The sequence below is a fragment of the Rhinopithecus bieti genome, unplaced genomic scaffold (genome assembly GCF_001698545.2).
Source record: "Rhinopithecus bieti isolate Rb0 unplaced genomic scaffold, ASM169854v2 scaffold_33903, whole genome shotgun sequence".
In the NCBI taxonomy this organism is placed as follows: domain Eukaryota; kingdom Metazoa; phylum Chordata; class Mammalia; order Primates; family Cercopithecidae; genus Rhinopithecus; species Rhinopithecus bieti.
Window position 1 is genome coordinate 1569609 of NW_016814625.1, and position 25474 is coordinate 1595082.

Genomic DNA, 25474 nt, shown 5'->3' on the forward strand with positions numbered 1-25474 from the left:
AGCCCATGACCTAGTTCCAGCTTTCTGACCAAAGAGGTGCGTTATCTCTGAGCCTCACTTTTCTTTTCTCCAAGATGGAGAAAGGGCAGACAGATGGCCTCAAAAGTTCCTTTTCGTTCTCAGTTCCTGTGATTCTACTTCTCATATCAACAGGATGTTTTCTGTTTTATATTACTGTGCCAGTTAATTTTATTTGTCAACTTGGCTGGGCCATGGTGCCCAGGTATTTGGTCAAATATTATTCTGGATGTTTCTGTGAATATAATTTTTGGATGATATTACCATTTAAATCAGTGGATTTTGAATAAGTCGGATTACCCTCCATAATGTGAATGGGCCTCATTCAATTAACTGAAGGCCTTAACAGAACAAAGACAAACCTCTCCTGAGCAAGGAGGAATTCTACCAGCAGACTGCCTTTGAACTTGAACTGCAGCTCTCCCGAGTCTCCAGCCTACTGGCTTAGCCAGTCAGATGTTGGATTTGCCAACTCTCCACAGTACGTAATGTGAGCCAGTTCCTTACAACAGATTACACACACACACACACACATACACACGCATATTCTGTTGGTTCTGTTTCTCTGGAGAACCCTGATGAATACAATTGTTGTTTCGACAACAGAGAGTTGTTGAAAATATATTTCTCTATGCTCTTCTGAAATCTGACAAAACTCATGATCTTCTGCCCATCTGAAGAGAAGAACAAAATTTTGCATATGATGTCTATTCAAAGGACCTTTCAGGCTTCTTTGATAAAATCCAATATATTTATTGAGTACAAAAAAGAAAAGAGCATTCTTGAAAGTGATAGCTTGATTCTCTGATCTATGGCCTCTCATTGTTTGACACCAAGTGAAGGGGACTGACCCAGAGGATCACGAGCCTACAATTTCCTTCCCAACTTCTCAGTGAAGTCTGGCATTGCTAGGAACTAAAAAGGTAGGGTTATTATCCTTGGTTTTCACTACCATGATCTTTGATCTTTCTTTTGTCCCATCTGAGACAGGATGGAGATTATTAAGTTGGAAACATCCATTTGACTTATGGATTAATTAAGGCCCAGGGGTAACCGGATGGGATGAGACTGAGGAAGCAGATTGGGAATCAAGTGGCCCACTCCATACTGGCAACACATCAAGATCATTTAGGTAATGATACTAAGTGCATCAATGATTTACTATGGAGCAAGAAATTTCCCAGCACTGCTTTTTTAAGCATAAAGCATGTCATGATGATATTGAGCTCTTGCAATGTGCTCAACTCTATTCACTATCATACAACATTCTTGTATGCTTTCTTATTTTTTTTTTTGTCTCTTTTCTTCTATAAACAAATAAAATTAAAGGGATAGTAGGGCCAAGTGGCTCACTGAAGACCACAAAGCTAGTAAGGAGGAGAGACAAAAATCTAAGCCAGATTTGCTGACTGTAAGGTTCCCTATCTTTCCACTGCATCACAGCTCTGCTCCTGTGGCCCACTCTCTCTGTTACCCTCCTGTTGTGTGGCCATAAATAAGAGCTTCACACAGAATGCCAAATGAGAGATGATGCTGCAGGGAAAATGAAGGAAAAGAAACAGCACTTCTTAAAGCAGCTATCACTGGCAAGGGAAGCAATGTTCCTGTGAAAACATGGTATCCAAAATGCTTTATTGGTGGGAAGGTAGGAATCTTACACACAGACACACACACACAACTGGTAGGGTCTGTATTGCAGAATCAAGAGGACAGTCTTCACGACTGTTGTGACTGAAGAAGAGTGCTAACAGATTTCTCCACATGGTATGCTACATATGCCTGCTATAGAAAAGACTTATAATTTCACACTAAGGGTAAGCCTGATGGTGAATATGTACGTTTTTAGTAATTCAAATGAGTTTATTAAACATGTATTATGGTCAAGACTCTGACCCCAAGGAGGCAAGGAGGCTGGAGAGGGGCCCCAGGAAAAAGAATCCCTAGCCTCTGCCCTTCCGTAGCTTTTTTTGTTGTTGTTGAGATGGAGTCTTGTTCTGTCGCCCAGGCTGGAGTGCAGTGGCACAATCTCAGCTTGCTGCAACCTCTACCTCCTGGGTTTAAGCAGTTCTCCTGTCTCAGCCTCTGGAATAGCTTGGATTACAGGCCCCCGCCACAACCACCACCTGGCTAATTGTTTTGTATTTTTAGTAGATAAGGGGTTTCACCACGTTCACAGGCTGTTTGAACTCCTGACCTCAAGTGATCCACCCGCCTTGGCCTCCCAACCTTCAGTAGCTTTTTATCCAGACTTACCAATAAAGAACTTACCAAGAATGTTACCAGACTTACCAAGCAATATTGAATTAGAGCTGGATGTATAGCCAGTCTGCCCCATTTTCTCCAAAGGAGGAGCGCTTAATTTCAACTGAAGAGTTGAGAAAGGCTTTATATGGTAGGTGGAATGTAAGCTGGACCTTGCAGGCAGAGAGCCACTCTGGTTGGCAGAAAATGAGGGAATTGCACTTCCATCTTAGGAAACAGACATGAAAGCGTGGGATCATGTGTTTAGGGAGAAAGGAGACCATTCGATGTGGCCACAGCACAGACAAGATAAAGAATGGTGGGAGACGAGGCCAGCTGTGTTTTATGCTAGGATAAGGAGTGTGGTGTAGATTTTTATTATGCTTCTCAGCGCTTCACTTTTCCTTCCTGTAAAAGAATTACACATCTCTAGTCATTGCCATTGGACTTTTAGTGCCCATCATGGGAGGAGTACACATTTCTGCCCCACTGATACGAGACTCGGTCATGTGACCTGTGAACAGATGCCTTCAGGCCACTCTCTGTTGACAACAGCTCTCTCACTTTTTTCCCTTTGCCACCAGAATGGCTTACTCTATAGAGTAGCTGCTCCTCCAGCTGAGTCCTGGAATGAATGTGATCCATGGAGCAGCCCTACAGTTGACCCCACAATGACCTATAGCTAACATGTAACGTGAGTAAAAAGTAAACCTTTGTTGTAAGTAACTGAAATTTTAAGGTTGTTTGTTGCCCCCAGGAAAGCTGACTAATAAATGTTTTTACTTTATTCTCAAAAGCAATGGATTTTGTAAAAAAACAACAACAACAAAAATTTTTCCTTTCTGGCAGTCTCATGAATTTCAGTGGTGAACAAAACTTAATTTTAAATTTCCGACCGTGTTCAGATTCAATTGCTTTTTCCATATCAGGCATTCTGGAAGAATAGAATAACAATTAATTTAATACTCACTTTTTGTAGCCACTGGATCAGATTCACCTGGAATTCATGTAAATCTAATAAATAGCACAGTGGGCATCCAATGCTTTGTAGCTGATGGCAGCAGATACATCACTTCCTTCCAATTGCTGAGGATATATATCCAATTTGCCAGATAGGAATAAAGATTACAATTTAAACACAAAGTTTATTTTTCAGAGATGGAATATTCCACTCAGGCTCAGCAAAGAAATAAGTAGACAGATGTTTCATGCTGAGGGAAGCACTAGGGAAATGGCTTGGTAATGCTGGCGATGATGCTGAAAGCTCACGCTGCCACCAATTTAAGTAAGTTCAAGGAGACTTAACCTTCATGAGACTGACGAGAAAAATTTGAGAATACATTTTGTTATTATTTACATTATCATTTATATTATTTATGTATCACTGAGTTGAGCACTAACAAAAGTCACCATTCATGTAGCATGGGAAGGAGCATGCCAGGTGGAAAGTACAGAGACTTAAATAATATTAGGAATGATGACGATGATGATGATGACAAGATATAAAAAGAGAAAGAAAACGGGCCTGGAGTCAGCTAAAACTCAATTACAAGAATGGCTTGCAACTTGCTAACTATAGGTTTTATGGGAAAGCTACTTTTAAAAAATCTCTAAAACATAGTTTCCTCATTTCTCACATGGAAATAATATACCTCTCTGTTATAGTCATTACGAGGATAATATGAGATAATGAATGCAAAGTATTTGTCATGTAACAAGTGCTCAATAAATGCTGTTGGAGTTTCTTTTTCTTCAGCTTTTTAACATGCTCCCTCACATGAATGCTTTTTCCTAAGACTTACCAGCTCATCAAAGCCTTCTCTGATACTCTACCTGTACTCGAAGCCTATGATACTCTATCTTCTTGAAATAGCAGTAAAGGCCATAGGTGTTCATTTTTTTGAATTCATTCACTCATTCATTCATTCATTCATTCACCAAATATTTCCTGAGTACCTACTCTGTACCAGGCACTGTACAAGGTTCTGGAAATACAGCCGTGAACAAAATATCCCTTCTCACTGAGCTTACAGTATAGTGAGGATAGAGGGTAATAAACAAATAACTAGATGTAGTAAATCAAATAATGATAAGTACTATGAAGAAAAATAAAATAAGGCAAGAAGAAAAGGGAGCGCCAGAGTGGGAGGGATACGATTTTGTGTCAAGGTCAAGGTCAAGAAAGGCCTCGCTGAGGGGACGCTGGAGTAGAAGGAATGAGCCATGGGGAACCTGTGTGATAAAATCTCAGGGTAAAAGATCTAACCCATGCAAAGGACCTGAGGCAAGCCTGACATATTCTAGGAAGGACACCAGTGTGGCTGAGCAGAGTGAGCCAGAAAGGGAGTGGTGGGAGATGAAGACAGAAAGGTAGGATCTAGTAGGTGATGTAGAGGATTTTGATTTTTAACCTGAGAAACTCAGGAAGCCATGGGAGGGTTTTGAGGAAAAAAGTCACATTATTTCACTTAGCTTTTTTTTTTTTTTTTTTAAAAAAAACGTTCACTCCATCTGCTGTGTTGAAAATAGACTTCAGAGGAATAAAGAGAGAAGGAAAACAAAGTTAAGGGATTTTGCAATACGAAGTGAGAGATAATGGCAGCTTGGAAGAGACAGTAGTAATGGAGGTATTGGAAAGTAGTCAGAGTTTGGACATATTTTGAAGAAGGAATTTCAAAAATTATCTGATGTGGTGCAAGGAGAAAGAAAGGTGTCAAGGATGACTCCAAGCATTTTTGTCTGAACAACTGAGAAGATTCAGAAGATAGTAGTAGGAGAAGTTTTTGAGTAGGGGAAGAATCTTCTGTTCATTTTGGCATCCGTTGACTTTGAGATGTCTGTTAGATAGCCAAGTGGAGACTCAGTAGGCAGCTGGATATGAGTCTGGTCTTCAAGGGGCGAAATCTAGGCTTGAAATATGAATTTGAGGATGAAATATATAAATAAAATTTAAAGCTATGATCCTGGAGAAATCAGTGAAAGAGTGATTCCTGGGGCACTCCAGTGGGCAGGCTTGGGAAGATAAGGAGGACAAGGAAAAGGTACTGAGATGGAGCAACCAGTGAGGAGAAATGAGGGTGATGCCTCAGAAGCCAAGCAGAGAACACATTTGAAGGAAGAAGTAAGCGATGGTGTAAAATGCTGCCAATAAATTGAATAAGATAAAGACTGAGAATTGGCCATTGGATTTGATCATGTGGAGGTCACTGGAGATATTGATAAAATCAGTTTTCAGGGAGCAATTTTGAGAATGAAAGATTATGAGGAAAGGAATTGGAAGTAGTGGGCTTAAAAGTCTTGTTCAAGGAGATTTGCCACAAAGGGAGCAGTAGCTACAGGGGAAAGTTGGGTCAAGGAAGGTTTTCTCTGTGAGATGGGTGGTAATTCAGCATGTTTCTATGCTGCTGGCAGTGACTCAATAGAAAAAGAAATATTCTTGAGCAGGAAAGAGAAGAGATAATTGCTGGCAATAAGTTCGTGAATAGGCAAAAAAGGATGGGGTCAAGTGTACAGTGTTAAAGTTTGGCTTCAGATAGAAACCCAGCCAGATCATTCATAACATCAGGAAAGAAGGCAGGACATGGATGGACAGATAGTCAATTGGGAGAAGTGGGAGTTGGGAGAATAGGGAAGGTCTCGTCTGAGAGCTTCTATCTCTACCAACCCTACCCACATCCCCACCACCACTACCACAACCCAGTGAATTAGGAAAAGGTAAAAAGTTGGAGGAGGTGCTGGAGAGTTGAAGAGAGACAAGAACATGTACAGTGGTTGTAGGAAAGTAGAGGATTGAATGGATTGATCAGGACAATGCAGAAAGATTGCCAGCAGCTGTATGGGCCCACTGTGGTTATTAGTCACGAGTTTAAATTGAGATTTGTCAGTGTGATTGTGGGGATTTTCTCCAGCCACAATCAGCTTCGGGGATGCAGGGTGTAGAAGAGGATGGAAACTGGATTTAACCAGGGTTTTACCAAGCATACATGATGAATGAAAGGAAGGAAGAGGTACTGGAGGGTGAATGAGTGAGCAGTTTTTAATAATGGACCATAGAATATAAGCTGAGTCTAGAAGGAACTGAAGATTTTATGGGAGTGAGAGATGGTGAATGGATGGAGCATAGATCCTAGTGAGGCTGAAGAATTTTTGAAGTTGGAGTATCGAGGAATGGCATGGAAAGATGAGATCAGTGGGTCTAAGAGTGGATGCATGAAATGACCAGGTCTGGGGTATAACTATGGAGTAAGTGACTGAGGCGAAGCAGAGAATAAGATCATTAATCATCATTACCTGGGTATTATGTCCCCAGTAAGTACTTAGAGAAGAAGAACCATATCTTAAAAGTCTGTGCCTTTCTCCTCAAGCATCTAGCACAGTGCAATGTGTTTCACAAGGGCTTTGTTAATTTTTTTTTTTTTTTTTTTTTTTGAGACAGAGTCACCCAGGCAGTCTCGGCTCACTGCAAGCTCCACCTCCTGGGTTCGTGCCATTATCCTGCCTCAGCCTCCCAAGTAGCTGGGACTACATACAGGCACCCACCACCATACCCAGCTAATTTTTTTTTTTTTTTTATTAGAGACGGGGTTTCACCATGTTAACCAGGATGGTCTCGATATCCTGACCTCATGATCCACCCGCTTCGGCTTTCCAAAGTGCTGGGATTACAGGCATGAGCCACCACGCCCAGCCTGGGCTTTGTTAATTTTTATAAGTTGATGTTGAATGAGAAGTTTTACATCAACTTATAAACATTGAGGAATTTTAAAAATTGGGGCAATGAGACTCAAATTTTCTACTACAAACTACTATTTTCTGCACCACTCTGTCACCCAAATTATTGCCAAGTTTTTGGGATCAACTAAAGGGGATTCCTGGCCTTACAGAAATTAAAGTAATGATTTCAATTATTCAACGCCAACCACAGAGTTCCATGGCAGGAGGTCATTTGTAACTTGTGAAAGCATGAACTTGCACTTCATGACTTTAAGCTTAACTGGTGAGTAAGACTAGCCAATCAGTTACTTAGCCTCTGTATCTCAGTGTGGCCATGTTATTTTACAGCTATTATCAGATCTGCAGACACTCTAAAGAGAAGAAAACATTATATGTAAAATTGCCTGAAAATCAAAGCAGTACTTTCATTAGGGCATCCATAGAGTCCTCTGCATAGAAACCTCAAAAATGTAAAAACAACCAAATTTCACATCCATTTTATTTCAATGAGCTGACTGCTTTAATCTGCATTTCAGCATGTTGCTAAATACTCAGGCCAAAAAGTACCAAGCACTTGGTGGGGCGGCGGAGGTTGGGGGAATTATCTTCAGCTCATTAGTGGCAAGCTCAGGAAAACAGAACAGAAAAAAATTGGGGGGTCATGGGCTGGGAGAATGAAAATACACCAAGGTTTTTAAAATAAATAAATACAATCTTGTCAAATAAAAGGTATAGCCATAACTTGCAGGGGAGGAATAATTGGAAGGCTGACGCTTATAGTAATCAATCAAACCTGATCACACAGCAGCTTTGGCAAGGAAGAGAAATAGGGGCTGTAGTTAATGTCTTGGCAAGAGCCTGCTTTCTTTCCACTTGCCCTGCCCAGAGAGACAAGGTGTCCGGAGGGGTCAGACATAATGTTAACTACCACCCCCACCCCCATGTGGTCCCTTGCAGTCCACAAATCTTGCTGACTGAGTTATCACAACCATCCTGTGCGGTAGGTATTAGTGTCTCATTTTGAGGATGTAAGTGGAGGCTGAGGGACCAGGCAATCTGCTTAAGAACATCCAGCTTGTATGTGGCAAAGTAGTGATTCAAACCACATCTTCTGGGTCCAGGCCAAGCTGTTTTCACACTCCAGCCAGCCCTGTGTCCATGGGTGTCTAACCTAAGGAGTATTTGTCCTAGTTTATTTATAGTGCATTTTGATCAGGATTACCGTTTGGGAGGGAAGCACATCCCAGCATGAGTTGTTCAGCCTAGCATTCAAGAGGACTGAGTCTTCCTTCATTATGTCTCACGTCTGTTTCTTCCCCTTTTTCTTCTCACTGCCCTTCTTTACCTCATGCTGGGATATTGTGTCTAAGCTGAACATTCTGCCACTTCCACTTCTTTCCCCTAAACCAGTTCTTGTATTAATATAGATTAATTTTCCTAAGATACCAGCTTCATTACTGATTTTAAAATGTTTGCTGGCTGCTGTTCTCAGGATCAGGTACAAACTCCTTAGCTTGGTATTCAAGGCTTCTGCAATTTGGTCCCTAGTTATTTTGTAATTTTACATCCCCCTTTTTGCCCTTTGTCACCCCAGAATGAGCATATTTCCCAATCTGAACCCTCGTGTCCTGTGTTCACTCTGAATGCAGTGCCTGCATCTCTCTTCTACACCCATACATACCACTTCTACTCTTTCAAAGCTAAGGTCCATTCTTACCGCCTCACGGCCTTCCCCCAACATTTCAGCTTATGTTGATTCTTTCAGGGCTAGTGTGTTCTGTTTATCCCTCCAGGTCTGCTCTCCGTCCTCTCCTCCCCTCCACCCAGAAGCTGAGCAGCATTGACTGGCTCCCTCACTCCCCAAATACTGAACTCTCTCTCTCTGGTTTTCTTCCACTCAACACCCACCATTGTAAATAACTTTTTTAAACAATTAAACTCTCCTCAAATTACCCAATTTGAATCTGCCATCTGCTTCCTGCCAGGACTCTGACTGATAACTCTCCATTCCTCTGTATGCTCACAGGCCTTATTTATTGCTCTAAGTCTTCATGTACCATATCAAAGTCTGCTTTGAATTAATAGCTATTTTCCTCTGTGATTACATATTCCCAACTTGACTAAAGTTTCCTGAAGGCAAGGAATATGTATTATACTTTTATGTATGCTGGAATATCTTCTTTACCACCTCCTACCCCAGTAATACTTAGCACAATACACTAAGCAGTTAATAAGGACATTACAGGTCAATGTTCAAGGATAATGCTAAGAAGGAGGGTGGGGTGGGAATCAAACTAGACAAACCTTCAAGTCTTCACCATTTTCTTTATTTCAAAATGAATAAGGCTTAATTTCCTTATTTATTATTTGTGAAACGGGGATTAGGTACTTGCTCTTTCTACCTCACAGGAATGAAGCAAGAATTAAATCATGCAAAGCATATAAAAGTATTTTGCAAACTATAAAACATTGTGCTTTATAAATGTAAGTGATTATTACTTATAGCAAGTTAATAGCTAACCAGCTATAAAGGCTAGTGTTTCAAATGATTGATGAGAGAGGCAAACTTCCAAAGGAATGAATGCACGATTAGGCCATGAAATTTGAAAATGTAGTAAGGAAAATAAAACTTGAAAGTTTAAAGAATTTTCAATGAACAAAGCATTGGATATATTTTCTTATCTTGTGTTCCTATTTTAAAAACATTTAAATTGGTTAGGAAAAGCAGGCCAGTTTAAAGCCTTAACAAACACACACTTGAAAGCATCCAATTACAAGGGAAATAGGTAATTGAGTGATGGTGGGAATTTATGATGATTTACTGCACCTTCCTTCTCCACGTAATTGGTTCCAATTTAGTCTTGCTCAAAATTAAACAAAAATTTTTTTTTGAGACCGTCTGTCTCCCAGGCTGGAGTGCAGTGGCACAATCCCAGCTCACTGGAAGCTGAGCCTCCCGGGTTCATGGCGTTCCCCAGCCTCAACCTCCCAAGTAGCTGGGACTACAGGCGCCCACCACCACGCCCGGCTAATTTTTTTGTATTTTTAATAGAGACGGGGTTTCACCGTGTTAACTAGGATGGTCTCAATCTCCTGACTTCGTGATCCGCCCACCTTGGCTTCCTGAAGTGCTGGAATTACAGGCGTGAGCCACTGTGCCCAGCCAAGCAAATTCTTATAATAACTCAAAGACATCTCCACTGGCTTCAGTTTACTTACCTCCTGGCTGGTGGAAGACAGCTACATTGAATGCTACCAACTTTAAGGATCTGACAACAAACATTCTGTACCTTAGAAATGGCATCTAAAAGATCTGGAAAACAATTTTCCAGAAATTAAGGAACCAATCAAAGTTATTGTAAAAGGTACACCTATTTTTCACAACATTGATGAAGAATTAAATATTCAGTATAAAATACCTAGCTCAGTGCCTGATGCTGACATCATTCAGTGGGGGTAGCTCCCTTCTCCCTTATATTCAGATGTGTATATATTATATATAATTATATTAAACATGTAGAGTTAGAAATAAAAATTATACATAGACTTAATTATAAATATATTGCATATGTTAAATGTATAGCAACATAATACAGATTGTGCTTTTGGAAACTTAACTGAGAACAAAATCTACAAGCTTTTAATTATAGGAAATATGCCATGCATTAAGGAAAATTAACATTTCTCAAAATTCGTAAGCAAGAGAGTTGCTGCCTAAGACAATTTGCTGGAAAACGAATTGTGATCTTTGTGCTTGCTGTGAATTGCAGACATGGGAGTGTTCTGAGTATTTATTTTATTAACTTGTCCTAGGCATTATAATTACTTGTAAACTCAATCTCTATAGACCTTATAAAGATGCTTTCAGAAAAAAGATCATTGAATCAGTTGACAAGAAATGAGAATTATAGATACCCAGCTAAAAGGTATCTTTATTTTCTTGTAAACAGCTCACGAATAATGGGAAATTGAAGAAGGCATCAAACTAAATCCATCTACAGGCTAGATTTCAGCGAATTGGGGTTTTTCAGGTTTCCTCCATCTCTTCTGCTTTTTCTTCCTGCTTTTCTTATTCCTCTGCTACTTTGTTTCTTAGGCTCTGCTTCCCTGCTTTTGGGAACAGTTGCCATCCAGTAGAGCATGTCTGTTGGGCTGAGCTCTAGCACCAGGTCAGCACCAGCACAGACATGACTGACTTTTGGTTCAGGTGCTGCTCCAGGCTCTGCTCCAAGCAAATGTGGCCAGGTATTTGGTATTATGTAATACCTGTGTCTGAGAAATTCTCAAAGTGGCCTAGAGACATGGTTAGCACCAGTGTAACTCACAGAATATAAGCACTCCAGGAAAATCATCTTTAAAAAAAATTATCTTTACTTTTACATTGCAGGTGCATGTATCTGTGGGGTACAAGACATATTTTGATACAGGCACACAATGCATAATAATCATGTCAGGGTAAATGGTCATCACCTCAAGCATATATCATTTGTGAATACAAACAATCCAATGATACTCTTTTAGTTACTTTAAATAGAGATGGGGGTCTCACTATGTTGCCCAGACTGCTCTCAAACTCCTGAGTTCAAGCAATCCTCCTCCCTTGGTCTCCCAAAGTGCTAGGATTACAGGTGTGAGCCACTGCACCTGGCAATATTCTTTTAGTTACTTTAAAATGTAAAATTAAACTGTTACTGATGATAGTCGCTATGTTGTGCTATCAAATACTAGGTCTTATTCATTCTTTCTAACTATATTTTTGTATCCATTACCCATTCCCACTTCCCCTTCCCCTCACCCCTCCACTACTCTTCACAGCCCCTGATAACCATCATTCTATTCTCTGTTTCCATGAGTTCAATTTTTAAATTTTTAGCTCCCACAAATAAGTGAGAGCGTGCAAATTTGTCTTTCTGTGCTTGGCTTATTTTACTTAACATAACGACCGCCAATTCCATCCATGTTGTTACACATGACAAGATCTCATTCATTTTTACAGCTGAATAGTACTCCATTGTTTATAAGTACCATGTTTTCTTTATCCATTCATCTGTTGCGGGACACATAGGTTGCTTCCAAATCTCGGCTATTGTGAATAGTGCTGCAGTAAACAGGAGAGTGCACATATCTATTTGATATATAGATTTCCTTTCTTCTGGGTGTATACCTATCAGTGGGATTGCTGGATCGTATCATAGCTCTATTTTCAGTTTTTTGAGGAACCTTCAAACTGTTCTCCATACTGGTTGTACTATTTACATTCCCACCAATTTCTCCAAATCCTCACCAGCATTTATTATTGCTTGTCTTTTGGATAAAAGCCATTTTAACTGAGTTGAGATGATATCTCATTGTAGTTTTGATTTGTATTTCTCTGATAATGATGTTGAGCACCTTTTCATATATCTGCTTTCCATTCGTATGTCTTCTTTTGAGAAATGTCTGTTAAGAACTTTGGCGCATTTTAAAATCAGATTGTTAGATTTTTTCCTATAGAGTTGTTTGAGTTCCTTATATATTGTGGTTATTAATCCCTTGTCATATGGGTAGTTTGCAAATATCTTCTCCCCTTCCATGGGTTGGCTCTTCACTTCATTGATTGTGTCCTTTGCTGTGCAGAAGCTTTTGTGTGTGTGTGTGTGTGTGTGTGTGTGTGTGTGTGTGTGTCCATGTTTGCCTTGGTTTTCTGTGCTTGTGGGATATTGCTCAAGAAATGTTTGCCCAGTCCAGTGTCTCAGAGAGTTTCCTTAATTTTTTCAGTAGTTCCATAGTCTCAGGTCTTAGATTTAAGTCTTTAATCCATTTTTATTTGATTTTTTATATGGAGAGAGGTAGGGGCCTAGTTTCATTCCTTTGTGTATGGATATCCAGTTTTCCCAACTCATTTATTGAAGAGACTGTCCTTTCCTCAGTGTATGTTCTTGGACCCTTTGTTGAAAACGAGGTCACTGTAGGTGTGTGAATTTGTTTCTGGGTTCTCTGTTCTGTTTCATTGGTCTATGTGTCTGTTTTTATGCCAGTACCATGTTATTTTGGTTACTATAGCTCTGTAGTATAATTTGAAGTCAAGTAATGTGATTCCTCTAGTTATGCTATTTTTACTCAGGAAAGCTTGGGCTCTTCTGGGTGTTTTGTGGTTCCATATAAATTTCAGGATTGTTTTCTCTATTTCTGTTAAGAATGTCATTGGTATTTTGATAGGGATTCCTTTGAATCTGTAGATTGCTTTTGGTAGTATGGACATTTTAATACTGATTCTTTCAGTTCATAGACATGGAATATCTTTCTATTTCTTTGTGTCCTCTTCAATTTCTTTCATCAATGTTTTCTAGTTTCCATTGTAGAGATCTTTCCAGGAAAATCATTTTGAGGTCACTTCTAAATCTAAGAGTCTATGACTACCAATTTAGAATGAGATTCAATTAATATGTGTTGGATGACTATTGCATGCCAGCTGTTCTCACATATACAGTCTCATTTATTTCTTATAAAAATACCACAATACACTTTTACCATAGTTTGTTGACTCTGAGATACCAGTAGTCATAAGCTGAATCATTCTTTTATATACCATTAAGATAGAAAAATATTCCCAATTAAATTTTGATACAATATTCTCTTATCACTTAGCTTTTGTTGTGTTTATCTCAAAAGAGCTCTTTTAAACTTATATAGACACAGCTTTTCATTACATATCATTTTGTGTGTATACTAAAGGGAAAATATAGCAAATTAAATTAGTGAAGGTTTTCTGAAAACCTCTTCACTTTCAGAGTCTGACTCTTCTGAATTACTTTTCTGTTGAGTTGTCCAAAGATGCCCAGGTTCTTGCACTTGATATTGTCCTCTGGGCCATCAAGTGCATTGGTGATTTTTCTGTTCTTTAAAGAAAATATGACATATACACACCATGGAATACTATGCAGCCATGAAAAAGGTTGAGTTCGTGTCCTTAGCAGAGACATGGATGATGCTGGAAACCATCATTCTCGGCAAACTAACACAAGGACAGAAAACCAAACACCACATGTTCTCACTTATAAGTGGGAGATACATTTAATAAATAAAATGCATGCCATGTTCACAGATGGAATGCTAAATATTAAAGATATCCATTTTCCTTGAAAAAAAAGAAGGGCTCCACTATTGTCTCTGATATTTTCTTTCATACTGCTTATGCATATTTTGCAAGTTTTGATGCTAGGACATTGTTTTTGTCTTATCAGAAGTTGTGGAAAATTGTACACTCAAAACCAGGATGTACATCTCTTCCTCAAATTCTTCTTAAATGGTCAGAAGCTATAGGTCCAGTCATGCCTTCAGGAATAACAATAAGTTCACACCTATGCAAGCAATAACAGCCATGTCACAACTGCCCTGTGACTATCCAAGACAGTAAGATGCTGCTAATGGCAAGATGTTAAAATGCCAAAAGCATATCTTAGAATCAATAATAAAGGTATTATTACCATAGATGAGGCTCAGGGACATTTTACCTGGTTCCCTGTGAAAGAGGTGGGAAGAGAATTAAGTTATTGAGTATCTACTTGTTTCAGTGTCCCAGAAAGTTCATTCTGGTTCCCTGTGAAAGAGGTGGGAAGAGAATTAAATTATTGAGTATCTACTTGTTTAAGTGTCCCAGAAAGTTCATTTGTGTTATATCATTGAATGCTCAGGAAAACACTATTTGAAATAAGTACTGCTTTACAGATGAGAAACCTAAGATTAGAAGGTGAAATAATTTGCCCACGATCATAGATCATCAACTGGCAGAGCCAGAATTTAAACCCAGATCTGTCTTGTTCTCAGCTAGACCAGTCCATAAAGGTTGGAGTGGGATTAGAAGACTGGACAAGAAAGACAGCTAAGACTCAGAGAAAGCACTCTTTCACAGACCAGCACACTGCCAGTATTAAGGATACACATGAAAGAGTGGATGAAGTTCCTTGGTGTCTGAGGTCTGGTAGTTAATGGAATCAGTTTACAGTCCACTGGCTCACTGCTTTTTATACCCTAGGCTAGAAATAGGGTCTCATCAGCTCTCGAAACTCTAGCATCCATCATATGGAGAAGTCACACCACACCAATTAGTTACATTCTTCTCCATTCTGCTTCTTATCTTTTCATCCAGTTTGCTGCAGATCTATGACCTCCTGACTCAAATGACCACTACTGAGCATAAAGCTTGTACTTTCTTTTTTGTTGTTTGGTTTTTGTTGGTGTTGGCGTCGCTTTGTTTATTTGGCCCTAAAGTATTAAAAGGATGTCATTTTATAATGTGATCCCAAAGAAATAATTTAAGTGAACATTTTCCTTTCATTTTATTCAACATATAGACAATAATGAACCAAGAAAATGTCTAGTATAAACCTGAAAAGAGCACAGCTGTTTTTGAGTGTTATACCTGAGGCTAAGATTTCTGCTGTGGGCAGAAGTGAATGGCTGGACATAAGATTTCATCATTACAGATTACATTGTTGCTCTGAGCTCCTTCAGCTCTTGACAGGCAGCCCAGAGCTGTATGTCTAAAATGAAAAGCCAAAGGACAAGAAGTCTGTCCAAGATGGGGCTAGAGCTCTCCATGAATGGAAGTGTTTGATAAGTGCTCTGACTTCCCTTTTTGACACCCCTCGTCTACATTCTCTGTATTTTGACTCACTCCAGTTTGAAAACCTATTCTTTTGGGATACTTCACACAAAGGAACAACACTTCCCTTCAGTTCAGCAGATCAAGTTAGTGCAACAGCTCCAGACAGAAGGTCTCTGAGATGTGGATGGGAGTTGTGATAAGTCTCCACAATTTTCCCATGAGACCTTGATCTTTACATAAGACCGTCTGAATGGGAACATCAGGACCCAAAGACTTTCACACAGGCAAACCAAAGTAAGGTGGCCAATGTTGTTGGAATGCCATGGTTGACAGTTGGGTCTCTAATGTTGGAGAGCTGGCATTAAACATATCTATAGGGAATGGGGTCTACCTAGGTTCAGTAATGGTGATTATAGGTACAGGTCAGTAGGAATCATTGGAGCATGTGTGTGTGTGTGTGAGAGAGAGAGAGAGAGAGAGCGAGAGAGCGAGAGAGAGAGAGAGAGAGAGAGAGAGAGAGAGAGAATGTAGAGTTCTGACTGAGAAGGTGCAGCACAGGAAGACCATGCTGAAAGGAACACTAGAAGCTATAACTGGAGGGGGAAAATGTAAGCAGATATAGGTTATTGTGGCTCTTTAGATAATCTTACTCCCTCATTCTCCGTGTTTTACCTTCATAAACCCTTTTCTTTTCCTCATTGGCCAATTTATTCACTCAATAGATACTCATGGAGTTTCTATGATTCTGCATTTACTTTGCTCAGGGAAAAGGTTCATTCTCATTCAATTTCTTTATGGAAAAGAGAACTATTCTAAATATGCCTCCACATATCCCCTCTGGAGTGCACTATAGACTCTTTACTGCATCATCTCACTCTTCAAGGCATTTCCTTCTAGAAAGGCTCAATAAACGCTCAAATGCCTCCCACAAAGGAAGTCTGAGGCAAGATTTAGACCCACCATCCATCTGGAGGCACGCATTGTTATCTCTGTGCTGAAAATTCCAAATAAGGCTATGGCATAACAGTCTGAGAGATTTGCCAGTTCTAAATGACTGATTTGCCCTTCCACTGGCATCCCATTGTCCTTAAAATCAGGGACAGGAAAAAAAGGTTTAAAAGAAGGGAGGGAGTTGGGGGTGGAGAAAAGAACAAAAAAGGGAAAAGAAGGGAAAGAATGTGGAGGGAAGAGAAAGAAAGAAAAGAAAATAGCCATTTCACCCTACTGGTGGGAGGAGAATAATTCACTGACTTGTGAAAGCATCCTAATCCAGGGTCCACTTGTGTGTGTGTATGCATATGTGTGTGTGTGAACATGTGTGTGTAAAGATGAAAATGAGTACATGTAGTTTTTGTATTGCTTCAGAAATTTATTAAAATTAATCACTTTTGATCCATGACCAAAGTGGTATTTATGTGCATTACAGCTAAGGTATGATTACATTTAAATTACCAAATAAGCCAAGCTGAATAATCTCTACAACTGAATATGAGATGCTCCCTCTTTCTGGGCTCTGACTTAGCATTCCTTGATTGAATTACTGATAGTTCTGTTTCAGGTTAGACCAACTTCTTCTCTTCATCGAGGGTCAATTTTGGCTCAAAGAGACCATATATTTTCAACTTCTCTTCAGATTGAATGTTTTGGCGACTATACTAGTACTGATGGTAATTATCAGGCTGAGGTAAGGTCCAAAGTCATCCTGTATAATAATTAGCACTCTCTCCTCCAATTTGACTTTCAATCTTATGGTCAGTCAGAGACTCCGCAAAGCTTTGCAGGGACAGATATATCACTGCTGTCTTGATGTGGTTTGTCTGTGTCCCCACCCAAATCTCATCTTGAATTCCCATATGTTGTGTGAGGGACCTGGTGGGAGGTAACTGAATCATTGGGGCAAGTCTTTCCTGTACTGTTCCCATAACAGTGAATAAGTCTCACAAGATCTGATGGTTTTATAAAGAGGAGTTCCCCTGCACAAGCTCTTTCTTTGCCTGCTGCCATCCATGTAAGAAGTGACTTGGTTTTCCTTGTTTTCCACCATGATTGTGAGGCCTCCCCAGCCACGTGGAACTGTAAGTCCATTAAACTTCTTTTCTTTTGTAAATTACCCAATCTTGGGTATGTCTTTATCAGCAGTATAAGAATGGACTAATACATGTCTCCATATCTAGGAGTTGTGGCACCTGTTTCTCTCATTCTGAGTTTTCATAGACTCTTGTGCAAGAAATTCTGCTGGAAAGAATTCATTTTGCATTCTTGATCATTCTATTATATTCATTCAAATTACTTGATACATGAATATTATTAGTGAGTTACCACAGGCATTGCAGTTACTTGTGTGCAAATTTATTATACTTCCACAAGTTATAGAACCATGGAGGATAAGAACTTTGCCATTCTATTCATCTTTCTGTGCACTTAGTAGATACTCAGTAAATGATGCAGAATCTATGAGCAGTTGTTATTTCTAAATGAATGCTCTTCTAGAATAAATAAAAATTTTCAGGTGTTGACAAATGGTATTCTCTTTGGTATAAAACAGTTCTGAATTGCTGAGTAGTTTGGAATTTGTTTGATGTTGTCAGTTTGGGCACAGCATCATTATTTCCAGCAGTAAGTACCATCTTTTAAGTGGTTATCTATCTGCCAAGCACTGTGTTTAACATATAATTTTTTCTAATCTACTAAATAATCTTGAATATGAATTTTATTATTTTCATTTTAAAGATAAAGAAAGTGAAGCTTAGAAAGGTTAAGTAACCTGACCAAGGTTACATACATAAACAGTGAGTAATGTTGCTGGGATTCTTACCACAGCAGGTCTGCATTTATCTCCTACATCATCATACCTCTCATAACCCAACTGTAAGGAAAAAAACAGAAACTCCAAAGATTATTTGAGATGTGTAACTTATGCAGTGTGTAGCTTTTCTGGAAGCAAAACTGTCTTACCTTTATATAGCATTTTAGAATGTATTAAGTACTTACTCATATTATCACTTTATTTGATCTTCACCCAAACCTTCTGAGATATTGTTTTTGTTTTTATAGTTCAAAGAATGTATAGATAATTTTACTGGATCAGAAAGACTGGAAACCTGCCCCAAGACAGAAGTAGCGGAGCCAGAACTAATCACAGGATTTTTGTGGTTTCTACATGATTTAGCATCCCAAAGATAGCAAGGAATCCTGAAAGACCGAACAGAGAAGCAGTCAGCTGATGGGCTCTAGTCTAACACTATGAAAACAGAATTGAAAGTCAAATATGTACCAGAATGTAATGCTGATAGCATGTACATTCAAAGAACATATATAGCAACCACACTTCAGTGCTGATTGGGCATGGTTTCCATAGCAATGATTTATTTCCAGTAGAATTTTTCAACTTAAAATAGTAAGCTTCCCCTCATTAAAAGAAATAAATAAAAAGTTCATCAATATTTGTTTTCCATTATACACAGATCATAATGCCTGGTTACGGCAAAAAGATAGCAATTCCCATCAGAGAGCAAAAAGGAAGTAAAGCTACCATTGTTGATCTGGAACTAAATGGATTCTTGCCCATTGTGAGGAGCAGCAGTCTACAAAGCACACTGAATGCCAAACGTGTTGCACCAGGGCTACAGGTCTGGCTCCTTCATACCTACACTGTACTATAATGCACAGATGTTTACATTGGTCTTCCTTAAGTAGAAAAAAAAATTAAAGAGGAAGATGAATGATTTTCTTCTAGCTTTCTGTAGGGCTAAGGGAACACTTAGCCTTGAATGGGGCAGAGAAGTCAAGAACTAGAAGAAAACAATAATAATAAAAGTTAACATTTATTGCATTCTTACTTTGTGCTGGACGCTATTCCAAGCTTCTCCAATGAATTTTCTCAGTTACTCACCTCAACAGCCCCATGTGGTAGGTACTACAACTCTCCCTAGTTTACAGATGTGAAAACCAACGCACAAGAAGTACTTGTCCAAGGCCTCACATTTGGGGATTGGCAAAGCTAGGGTTTAAGCTCTGGAATTTTGGCCCTCAAAACGGAACTTTTAATTCCTTGTCTACACAGGGAAGGGAATTAAAAAGAGAAACCTTCATGCTCAAGTTTCTACAGTGTCCTACATGACCAAACTTGAGATCTTAAGCTACAGGTTCACTGGGATTTCCATTATCCCAGGCTGGCTCTTCACCCACAGATTAGGGTGCTTGGGGAATGAAAAGAGACTCAAAAGAAACAGGGCCGTGAAACTGATAAAGGCATCTGTTTTCTAATGCTTTTCATAAACATATGAACTCCTTTAATTTCAAATACATGACTTTCTCCAAAACTCCTTCTACAGCTCAAAGTCTGCTGAAGCCCAGATTTTGGTGGAGCTGCAATTTGATTAGCTGATAATAATTATTTCAAGTTCAAACTTCTGATTTGAACTTGAAATAGTTTGCCATTCAGCAATTGTTGTATTTGGAGAAATAGGGTCTGATCCACATTCCTTTCAGCCAAGGAATGATGATATAGTTCAATGGCTGCATTCCACACACTATCTTTGCTGACCTTGCGGATAAAATATCTTGATTAAAACGAGTACTTTGGCAGCTACTTGATGAGAGCAAAACCAGAAAAGTTTTCTGTGAACTGGAGTAAGAAGACAAATATTGGGGAAGCAGTTTTGTATAGCAATTAATAATGTCACTTCTTCAGGAGGGTCAAATCTCATTTCTACCGTCTACTACTAACCTTGAACAAGTTATATAACCCTCTAAGGCTCAGTTTGCTCCTTTATAAAATGGGGCAAATAGTACCACCCTCATAGTGTTGTAGAAATTAAGTGAGATAATAAATATTTAGCAGTTAGAATGGTATCTGGCACACTATAAACCTCAGCCCTGGCTTCCTTTAGCTTTGCATGCCAATGATACTAAACTTTTTGAAGTTGTCCAAACATGCCATGTTATATAAGACATCAGTGCCTTTCTGCTTTGCCTGGAAGGCCTATCTCCTATATATTCTCTTGAAAAATACCCTTCATTCTTCAAGTTCAGCTGAAGTTACTCATGTCTCACCCAGGCAGTCTTACATATCTCTTCTATCCTTCCACTGTTTCTAGTAATCCACTTTATAATGCTTATTTAAACTGCAAAGATTTGCCAGAATATCTTTCTCTTCATTCAACTGTTTGAGGATATATTAATCCTCAAGGCCCAGCGTAGAGCCTGGCTCATCATGGGCACTCAGTAAGTAGTTGTATTCAACAACTTTCAAGTAGTTGATTACAACTACTTGATTCAAGTAGTTGATTCAAGTAGTTGAATACAACTACTTACTGAGTGCCCATGAACACTCAGTAACAACTACTGAATTTCAGTATGCAATCCAGTCATATTCAACAAATTAAATGACTACTACTGAATTTCAGTATGCAATCCAGTCATATTCAACAAATTAAAATGATAAAATCTTCAGGAGGTAGTAACAATCTGATATGATCAATCAGAAAGGCTCTAACCATGAAATCTAAAGTACATTCCCATTTTGGTTTTAATTGAACCCCAAAGCTTTAGAAACTATAGTCCCATTAGACCCAGAAAAGATTATAGATACTTTTGTAATGAGGCCAGTGAAGCAGTTATGGTGGCATCTGGCACACTGTAAGCCTCAGCCCCTGCTTCCTTTGCCTTTTGCATACCAATAATACTGAACTTTTTCTCAGCCTGAAAAGGAGGCTGCGATCTTGACCCAACTTCCACTGGAGAAATTCCACAGAATCTAAATTCTTATTTCATGTCCAAATCAGCAAATAATTGATATTTTTGCCATCTAGTAAGTTTAACAAATAATAATGGACCAGGAGACATTGATGTATAAAAATACATTTTCTTAGTCTATTTTGCACTGCTATAAAGGAATGCCTGATACTGGGTAAGAAAAAAAGGCTTATAATTGAAATGATTTGGCTCATAATTCTGATGTCTGGAAAGGTTAAAGATTAGGCATCTGATGAGAGCCTCAGGCTGCTTCCACTCATGGCAGAAGGTAAAGGGGAGCTAGTTTGGGCAGACATCACATGCCGAGAGAGGAAGCAAGAGAGAGAGGAGAGGTGCCAGGCTCTTTTTATCAACCAGCTACCTTGGGAACTAATAGAGAACTCACTCCTCACCCTAACCTCCACCTCCACCCTCAGGGAGGGTGTTAATCTGTTCCTGAGTAATCTGACCCCACGACCCAAATTCCTCCCATTAGGCCCCATTTCCAACATTGAGGATCAAATTTCAACATGAGATTTGGAGAGGACAAACAGCCAAACTATAGTACACATCAAGAATAACTAAAGTATTTTTTTTTTCATGCTAAACTGAGGATCTATGGAAATAGCGATAACCCTTTTATTGTTCCAAAGGGACATCCAGTTGTTGAGCAGCTTCACTGTAATGGAAACAGAGCTAAGACCTAAGTCTGGAAACCAGCCCATCCACACAGTTCATAGCTCCCCAGGCCTAGACTACTGTAGCAGGGAGGATGAGAGCATATTGAAAAGGGCAGAATATTTCCACTTTTCCTAAATGAGATCTGAGAGGATATGCACTAAAAAAATACCTTGTAAAGTCACACTGCAGAACACCCCCACCGCACCCCAACCCCATGTAGCCTGTTGACCAGACTATATAAAGCTGTATCAGCTCACAACCAATGGAGAGAGCCAAAATCATAAGTATCAGGCAAAGGCCCCAGAGCAGAGGGAAAAGCAAGGCTTTTTCTCAGGCAGCCTCTATCAGAAAAGCCAAATTACACAGGGTGTCTGCAGGCTTGAGAGGGAAGTTTTGAGGTTCCACAAAATTACTTTACAGACTAAAATTGCTTTTGTATACATCCATCTACAATGTCATGGTCAGAAGGAATGTGTGTGTGTATACACATAAAAACACATACCACATTTTCCTCAAGTTACAAGACAATCTGATACTTTAAAAAAATCAGTACTAGGAATGCAAAAGTGTGTCCAGCTGGAGTCCACAAAATCCAATTTACATTTCTCATCACTTTTCCATGTGGCTGTTTTTAGGTTTCCATAGGAGGACAATGGGTGTTCCCTACTCTGATATTTCCTTCCATGGTGGTCAGTGAGAGTGAAGCTCTACTGTTTATCTGCTCCTTCAATGGTTCCTCTCCAATAAGAGTAGCTGATCTTATTGGTGACTTTAGGAAAGGAACTAGGCAAAAGTAGCTCAGTCTTCTCTCTCTCCTTCCTCTAGGGAGTCGACTGCTCACAGAAAGGAAACACTCTGTTCTAATTCTGTGCTGTAAGCTTTGCGATAAGAGGCTCCATATGAGAAGGGTGGTGGTTGTCCAACTGGGCTTATGACAGGTGGGTAAGTCTGTCAGATTCTGGGTGTAGCATAGGAAGTTAATTCTTCCTGCACCAAATCACATTCACCAACCTAATCTATACCAGCAAAAAAGCTGATATGTTGGACAGCTGCCTGATTGGTTCAATTTTGAACCAATTGGTTCAAAACTAGATAGAAGAAAAGGAGTATATGGGCATACTTCAAAAATATTGTGGGTTTGGTTCCAGATCACCACAACAATGAAATCTTTTTTTCTCTCAGCAGTAGATCTCAACAATAGGCTTAAAATATTCAGTAAACTATGCTACAAACAGATGTGCTGTCATTCAGGCTTTGTTTTCCCATTTATGAAGCACAGGCAGAGTAGGTTTAGCATAAACCTTAAGAGCTTTAGGATGTTTGGAATGGAAAAAGAGCATTGGCTTCAACTTAAGGTCACCAGCTGCTTTAGCCCCTAGCAAGAGTCAGCCTGTCCTTTGAAGCTTTGAAGCCAGGCATTGACTTATCTTCTCTAGCTATGAAAGTCTTGTTCCAATAGAAGACTGTTTCATCTCCATTAAAAATCTGTTGTTTTATGTAGCCACCTTGATCAATTATCTCAGGTAGATCTTCTGGATAACTCACTGCAGCTTCTACAGGAGCACTTGCTGCTTCACCTTGCACTTTTATGTTATGGAGATGGCTCCTTTCCTTAAACCTTATGAACCAACATCTGCTAGCTTTGAACTTTTCTTCTGTAGCTTCCTCACCTCTCTCATTCTTGATAGAATTGAAGAGAGTTAAGGCTTTGCTCTGGATCAAGCTTTGGCTTAAGGGAATGCTTACTGGGGAGTTCAACAGAGGAGGCTTCCAGGGGGAATAGTGTGAATGTGTGATCTACTGGACTTCACGTGGCTGAAGAGTGATATCACCATAGCTCATGGATAGAGGGGAAGGAACCCAGATGGATGGGCCAAAATGGCTCCACCAGGCTGGGTCACAGGGTGACACCTTAGCCTGGGTGTTAGGCTAGATGAAGACCTCATAGACTTCATAGAGAAACTCCAGATGCACAGGCTAAGGAGGAAGTTTGGAAAGGAAAGGCTCTGACAGAGCAAACAGATGGCATTGAGAAATCTTCTCAAAAGAGCTAATGCATCATCCTCTGCTTTGGTTTTACAGATGTGATTACATCAACTCCCAAGGATGAGAGAATTTGCCACAGATCAACAAGCATTTTCAAACAATAAAAATTGTATAGTATTATCTCACCAATTTTAAGGTAATGAGTGAGCATGGCAAATTCCAATTTTCATCAGGAGAAAGACAAAATAGAATGTATTATTTTTGTATTCATGCTTACATGTCTAAAGATTTAGGGTTTTACATAGCATGCTATGTTTTTTCCATTTTCAGACACACCCAGATGTTTTTAATCTATGCAAAATAATGATGGATACATGCTACCTTCTTCAACTAATTTTCAAGATGTATTTATATAAAATAAAATAGTCTTTTAAAACACAACTTTTTTCAAATGTATTTGTTACTGCATCTTTTGCCCTGGAAAATTATTTTTCTATCTTATTTATTTATTTATTTATTTATTGAGACAAGGTCTCACTCTTGTCACCCAGGTTGGAGTGCAGTGATGTGATCACAGATCACTGGAGCCTCGACCCTCATGGGCTCAAGTGATCCTCCCACCTCAGCCACCTGAGTAGCTGGGACTACAGGCATGCAGCACCATACCAGCTGATTTTTAAAATTTTTTGTAGAGACAGAATCTCACTATGTTGCCAGAACTAGTCTCAAACTACTGGGCTCAAGCCACCCTCCCACTCAGCCTCCCAGTGTGCTGGGATTACAGGCATAAGCCACCACACTCAGCCTTATTGTTTTGCTCTTTAGAGTTAAGATACCCAGACTTCAAAAATATTGGTGATTTTGTACAAGTTAAGTCTCAGAAATTTTGGAAACAATCACCTCCTGTAATATATGTAAAATATTATATAGTGTCTGGCATACAGTTAGTGCTAAATGAAAGTTTTTCCCTCCCATCTTCCTCCTCACTTACCTCATTGCCAGGGGCCATTTGGGAAAGAACCCCACCTTCTCATCCTTCCTGCATTAGCGTTCCCATTCCATTCCCATTCCTAATCTCCCTGAAGACACGAAAAATCTTCAAGATATTTCTGCTTAAATTGCACCAGGTGCTGAGAATGCAGAGATGACTCAGTCCTTGCCCAAAGAATCTGACAGCCTAGAGGGGGAGAAAGGCATGAAAACCTTTAACAAACTCAGTCAGGCACTCGTCTGTCTGTATCTAATTCTATGGTTTTCTGTTACATTATGCTGTGATCTTCTCATCTGGCTAGCTCTCCACTGGTTTTCTTCTTCCTTGGACCACTCAGTCTGATGAATGGGGTCAGCCCTTATAAATTAGGCCTGCCTCATACAGCCCTTCAAACTAACCTGCAGAAGACTAACAGCTGCATAGTTAGGCTTAATAGAGTCCTTGAACAGGCTTTCTAAACGAAGGAGAATCTGTTCTTAAATTGAAGAGGGAGATAGTTTTAAAAGTAAGTATTTGTGTAG

At 39.4% G+C, this 25474-nt stretch overlaps 1 long non-coding RNA gene across 1 annotated transcript; it reads left to right on the top strand.

Moving 5' to 3' along the window:
* The first annotated feature begins 1020 nt into the window (after nucleotides 1-1020).
* Nucleotides 1021-24304, top strand: LOC108514990 (uncharacterized). Its single transcript, XR_001881398.1, has 5 exons — nucleotides 1021-1150; nucleotides 2844-2953; nucleotides 19024-19188; nucleotides 22802-22914; nucleotides 24059-24304. It is a non-coding gene; the product is annotated as an uncharacterized LOC108514990 (long non-coding RNA).
* Nucleotides 24305-25474: the final 1170 nt, after the last annotated feature.